This window comes from Hylobates moloch, unplaced genomic scaffold, assembly GCF_009828535.3.
Source record: "Hylobates moloch isolate HMO894 unplaced genomic scaffold, HMol_V3 SCAFFOLD_12, whole genome shotgun sequence".
NCBI classification, from domain to species: Eukaryota; Metazoa; Chordata; class Mammalia; order Primates; family Hylobatidae; genus Hylobates; species Hylobates moloch.
Genome location: NW_026652287.1, coordinates 103,812,509 through 103,818,283, shown reverse-complemented (window position 1 = coordinate 103,818,283; position 5,775 = coordinate 103,812,509). Strand labels below are relative to the sequence as shown.

General features: G+C 51.9%; 1 long non-coding RNA gene across 1 annotated transcript in view; it reads left to right on the top strand.

Moving 5' to 3' along the window:
• LOC131380878 (uncharacterized) overlaps nucleotides 1–5,629 on the top strand; it is a 6,883-nt gene extending 1,254 nt beyond the window's left edge. The window contains exons 2-4 of the long non-coding RNA XR_009209136.1: nucleotides 3,289–3,375; nucleotides 4,940–4,983; nucleotides 5,418–5,629. This is a non-coding gene — a long non-coding RNA (uncharacterized LOC131380878). The remainder of the gene's footprint in view (nucleotides 1–3,288; nucleotides 3,376–4,939; nucleotides 4,984–5,417) is intronic.
• Nucleotides 5,630–5,775: the final 146 nt, after the last annotated feature.

The following is a 5,775-nucleotide window of genomic DNA, read 5'->3' as shown; positions in this document are numbered from 1 at the left end:
CCACTTGGACGCCATGTTTGATGGGGGCTGCTGAGGTTTGCTGTGCATGTGCTGCCCTGGTTGGTTGGTAGCAGATGGGGCGGGGCAAGGCTGAAGTGACTGGGTAGCATTGGATGTGACGATCTGCTCAGGCCCCGCCCACCTAGATGCCATGTTTGATAGGGGCTGCTGAAGTTTGCTGCACAGGCGCTGTCCTGGTTGGTTGGTGGCAGGTGGGGCGGGGCAAGGCTGAAGTGACGGGGTGGCATTGGACCTAGAGGTTTGTTCAAGCCCCACCCACCTAGGCGCCATCTTTAATGAAAGCGCCTGAGATTTGCTGTGCAGGCGCTGTTCTAGTTGGTTGAGCGAGACAAGGCCCGCCCGCCTGGGCGCCATCTTTGATGGGGGCAGCTGACGTTTGCTGCTCAGGCGTTGCCCGGATTGGTTGGCGGTAGATGCGGGGCAAGGCTGAAGTGGCTGCGGGTGGCATGGGCGGGACGGTCTGTTCAACCCCGCCCACCTGGGCGCCATCTTTGATGGGGGCGGCTGCGGTTTGCCGCATAGGTACGGGGTTGTCCACAGGGAGGGGCGGGGCCGCGGCTGCTGTGCCTGCCTACCTTGCGGTGATGGAACGCTGTGGAGTGCTGCGCTCCTTGGGCTGTGTGCTGGTCGCCAGGCTATTTTGCCGGTGGCACTGGCTCAGTCCCCGCATTTGGGGGAGCCGGGAGACGTGCCTAAAGAGTTTGCCGTAGCGGCCGCGGAGCCATTTGTCCTCAAGGACAGGGCGACGGGTTGTCAGCACGTTCGCTGTGTTTTTGGCTAACGGCGGCAGAGGCTCACTACCTCCCAGGTTGTTGCCTGACCAAGACTTCGTTCACCTCAGGATGTGTGTGGTTCCATCTTGTGTCTGGGGGCGGTTTGGCGGGGGAGCTGCGAGGCGGGTTGTGCAGGTACCCTGCTGGCGGGTCTAAGGGCTGGGGCTCGGGACCGTTTTTCCGGACTGATAGGGCTGAGAGCACCCCACCCTCACCTCCACTGCCCTGCCGCCTCCACGGTACCGTCTGTGCTAGCCGCAGGGGGGCGCCCGAGGTTGATTGCGCAGGCGCCATCTTGAGTGACACCTGGGTCGGCCCCAGGGGCGGGCATGAGGGAGGGCTGTCTCAGTGACTGGGGGCTGCCAAGCCTGGTTCATCTGGCGCAATCTTTGGCTGTAGTGGGGTACGTGTGGGCAGTTACACAGGCGGTGGTTTGAATGACTGCTGGGTTAGCTGTAGGGCCGGGTGCAGAGGACTGAGTGACTGACGGGTGTTGCATGGCCCCGCCCACCCCGTGGCATCATCTTTGCTGGCCATTAGGTGGCGCCAAGGTGTACTGTGCAGTTGCCATCCTGAATGACAGCTGGGCTGGCTGCAGGTGCGGGCCTGAGGGAGAGGCTGCCTTGTCTTGAGTGACTTGAGGGGGGCCATAGCATGTGTGTCTTGTCTGATGGAGCAGCCGGCATTCAGTGTGGTGGGTGCACTGCGGAGGCGCCATTATTGAATGACAGCTGCGCTGTGGGAGTGGGCGTGAGCCCCGCCCATCCTAGTACCACGTGTGCTGGCCGTTGGCGGGGCAGCGGAGGGGTACTGCGCAGGCGCCATCTTGAGTGACAGCAGGGCCGATGGAGGGGGCTGAGGGGATTTCAAGGTAGGCGGGGCCGTAGAGCCGTGTTCATTCATTCTGTGCCATCTTTGCCGGCTCGGGGTGGGGCCTGCACTGGAGCCTTCCTGACTGACCGCGGGCTGCACTGGCCTGCCAGCTGAGCCCTGCCCCCGCCATCTTGGGCAGCGCGCCTTCATGGCTGGTGGCACCTTACTTCCTCCAGGGGGCGCCAAAGCCAGGCCTCAGGAAGCGGTCGGGTTCAGCTACGCAACCTTGGGTCAGTGAGCAGAAAAGTGGGATCCAAGGCCAAACTCAAGACATTTTAAGAGATTTGGGGAAGGGTGGGATTTTAAGTGAGAAAATGGAGGAAGTGGGCTGTGGGTGTAAGATTTGGGGTCTAGGTGATTTGGAGACTCTGTTGGTGAGGATTTTCACTCAAAATCCTACAGCTGGAGGTGGAAAAATTCAGGGCTGCAGGTGGTCCTGAGAGGGGCAGTGCATGGGAACTAGGAGGCTGCCCTGGCAGGTGGGGGTGTGTTTAAAGGGGCTGCCCCGTAGGTAGGGTGGAGCCTCTGGAGAAACTGTTCATGAGGAGAGCCGCTAGAGGGATGCACAGCTTCCAAAACTTTGTTTAGGTGTGGCCCTCCCAGCCCTAGCTCTCCTACAGAGTCCTAGAGGTCACTTACCTAGCCCTGGCTCCACCCAAGATCTTAAGTCAGCCCTTTTGTTTTGTTTGAGGTAGGGAAAGTGACACATATGACGCTTCCTTCCTAACCTGTCATGATTTTTTTTTTTTCTTTTTTTTTTGAGACAGAGTCTCGCCGTCTCGCCCAGGCTGGAGTGCGGTGGCGTGATCTCGGCTCACTGCAGCCTCTGCCTCCCAGGTTCAGGTGATTCTCCCACCTCAGCCTCTTCGGAGTAGCTGGGAATACAGGCGGGCACCATCACGCCCAGCTAATTTTATATTTTTGGTAGAGCAGGGGTTTCGCCATTTTGGCGAGGGTGGTCTCGAATTCCTGATCTCAGGTGATCTGCCTGCCTTGGCCTCCCAAAGTGCTGGGATTACAGGCGTGAGTCACTGCGCCCATCCTTTGAATAGTTTTTAATAAGCTCTTTAATCTCACGAAAATATGCTAACCTGACTCTTGGAATATAAACCAGTCTCGTAATCATGAAGGTCCTTCCCCCAGGGACCTCTAATTGATTGAGCAGATACTCTGAGGTGCAGTGGGATTTGAACTATGTCCTATTAGTCCACTGAGAGCATGTTGATAAACCCTAAAATATTTCACGTGATAAAGGGTACCATTACCTAATAACGATAGGATAGCGGTCCTAACATAGGGATGGACAGCGCCATAAATGGGGTTCTTGAATTGATTCCTTAATCTAGAGCCCCAGAGAAGGTTGTAAGACACCCCAGAAATTGACTTGAATGCCTTTGATGTAACCTTGTTGGCGAAGGTCTATGAGTACATCCCAGGGTGCAACATGGCCTAAGGGAGCTATACCCATGGCCATTCATCCTGGATGGAATGCTCTTCATGGTCTCATTTGACCTGTGCCATCATAGAAGATAAATGTGGAACTGTTGTGGTTCTGTTCCCCCCGAGGAACCCAGTAACTGCAAAATAAACTTGGCATCTCACATTTTCTTTTCCTCTACAGCTTTGCCTTCTTGATCTTCTGTCCTTCTTGGAGACAGCTGGCGAGAGGAAGAGGGACTAGGTCCAAACGCTAGGTGGCTGGGTCCAGGTGAGTTTAATTTCCTCCTCACAGTGCCACATCCATCTTTGGAGTGACCACCGCACTTCCTTACTCTGACACTTTCCTACTGCACATGTGTTCCACATGGCCACTCCAGCACCATTTGTGCCCTCTGAGAACACCCAGACTCTTCTGGTGGATTGTGTATTCCCTAGAAATTCTCCTTGGCCTCACACCATCCATTTCAGTATTCTCCCTCTTTTTCTCATACTCAGCTACTCCTTCAGGGCTACTCTTTTTCTCTTACCTGGTGATTAAAGAAGCATGAGAGATTCATCCACTCATCTGTGAATATTGATCAAGTGTGTACTTCGTGCCAGGTACTGGGACATAGCCCCAGTGGGGGAAAGGAAGTGTTTTCACAGAGTTTTTAGTCTATTTGGGAATTAAAGCTATGGAAAACATAATTGTTTGATTTATACTTTTGCAAGAGAACATCTGCTAGCAACAGCCGACTTAATCTTGGAGAGGCCACATAGGGGCCTCCCTGAGATGGTCAAGAACATTAAAGCTGAGCCCTGAAGGAGTGTGAATGGTGTGTGTCATGGGGAGAGTAGTCTCAGCAGAGGGGACAGGGATGTTCTTGAGAGATGCAGAGAGAGGAGCTGAAAATCCAGGATTCCTAGAGCAAGGGAATCATTGAGTGGCGTCTGACTGAGGTAGGAAGAAGGTAAGTTGCGGTTTCATTGTGAAAAGACTTGTAATCTGTGGTAAGTAACTGGACTTGACCTGAAGTGCAGCAGGAAGCTGCACTTTTAACCATGGGAGTATCATGATAATCAGATTTGTGGTTTTGAAAAGATCATCTGGTTTCAAGGTGCAGAAGGGGAGGGTGGACGCAGTGGGTGTGGGGAGACCACCTTGGGCCTGGATGAGAGATGGTGGCTTGGTTTATGGTCATAGCACAGGGAGGAGTGAAGTGGGTAGATTATTTGAGAGGTGTTGAGGAGGGAGACTCTTCACTTTCTCTGTTCATGGCCTGCTGACTGATTCAGAGGAGACACAGTGAGTCACATGATGTGAGGAAGCAGGCATATAGCCAGAGGTTGTCTGTTTGTTCATTGTTAGCAAGCATTGATACTGGGCCTGATGCAGGACAGGATCATGCTAGGCTTGGAGTCTCCAGAAGTGAGTGACATAATCCCTGGCCTCAGTGTCTACTGAATGGAAACTCCCATCACAGGAAGAGTAAGGATGTGTTTACCAAGATAGGTGGCTATGGTGGTGATGGAATACTGCTTAGGGAGAAGCTAACATGACCAGGTGGGCCCTTGAGATGGGTTGGTGTATTCCTGGCCTCAGTGAATGCTCAAGATGTGCATTATGGTGCTTAACCCTGTGGAGACTTGGAAACCTCCTTTGCCTGAGGGCTCATGTTGGTAGATCCACATTTAACTAAGGTCAGGAGACTTAAAACCGTACTGACATATGACTTGAAATAGGATGTTCCTGTTCCCACAATTCTGGTTTATTAATTCATGGTAGGAGATCAGTAGTAGCAGGGACCCAAGTACTCAGCAGTGTGTATGATCAGCACATTCTCTCCCTGTAGGCAGACCTACATGGGAAACACAACTATAATGAGAAGGTTGCTTGGTGAGTATGGAATCAGAACCAAGAGGATGTGGGTGAGCTTTAATAGCGCTGGTTTGTAACATAGTCTGGTACAGCGAGGTAGTCACAGTGAAACTCTTGCTTAGGGTTACCAAGATACTGGAAGCCCTTTATCTAACACCCTTATCCTCCCCAAACTCCATTCAGGTTAGGTCTGATGAGAGTTGTTCACTATCATGTAGACGGTTGGATGGACCATGCTTTGTGGCCTACTATTTAATACTCTCTCCCCTTAAAAAAATAAGATGAGCCAATTATTGTTATTAGAATATAGTGAAATAACTCGTACTGTTCTGGAAGACATTTTATCTCTTTAAAGTAGCTTTATTTGTTTTGAACCATTTTGTGCTGGTCATAAGACTGAACTCTTAGATATTATTTCCTCTCTTTCTAAACTTTTGGGGAAATCTCTCAAGGATGGACAACAACAAGATTTTGCTGCAGTGTGGTAAGTGCTAAGCTTAATGTGGTAGAAATAAGCCCAGGATGTTGAGATTATCTGAGAGAAGCCAGCCAACAGACCAGAGGGTGGAGGTTGTGGCCTGTGAGATGGAGTTGGTGGTCATTTACTCCTTGCTCCCATATAAAATTGTTCCCTCTAAAGTCCCTGTGTCCCATATGTACCTTATTCATAGGTGATTGGACCAGACTGGATACCTTAGAGCAGTGGTTCTCAAAGAACAGCTCCTGGAGTGGTTGTAGGAATGCTTCTTTCCTGGGGAACCACAGACCTCCTGAGTCATCCCACCTGGAAAGGTAGCTTCGTATTTCATA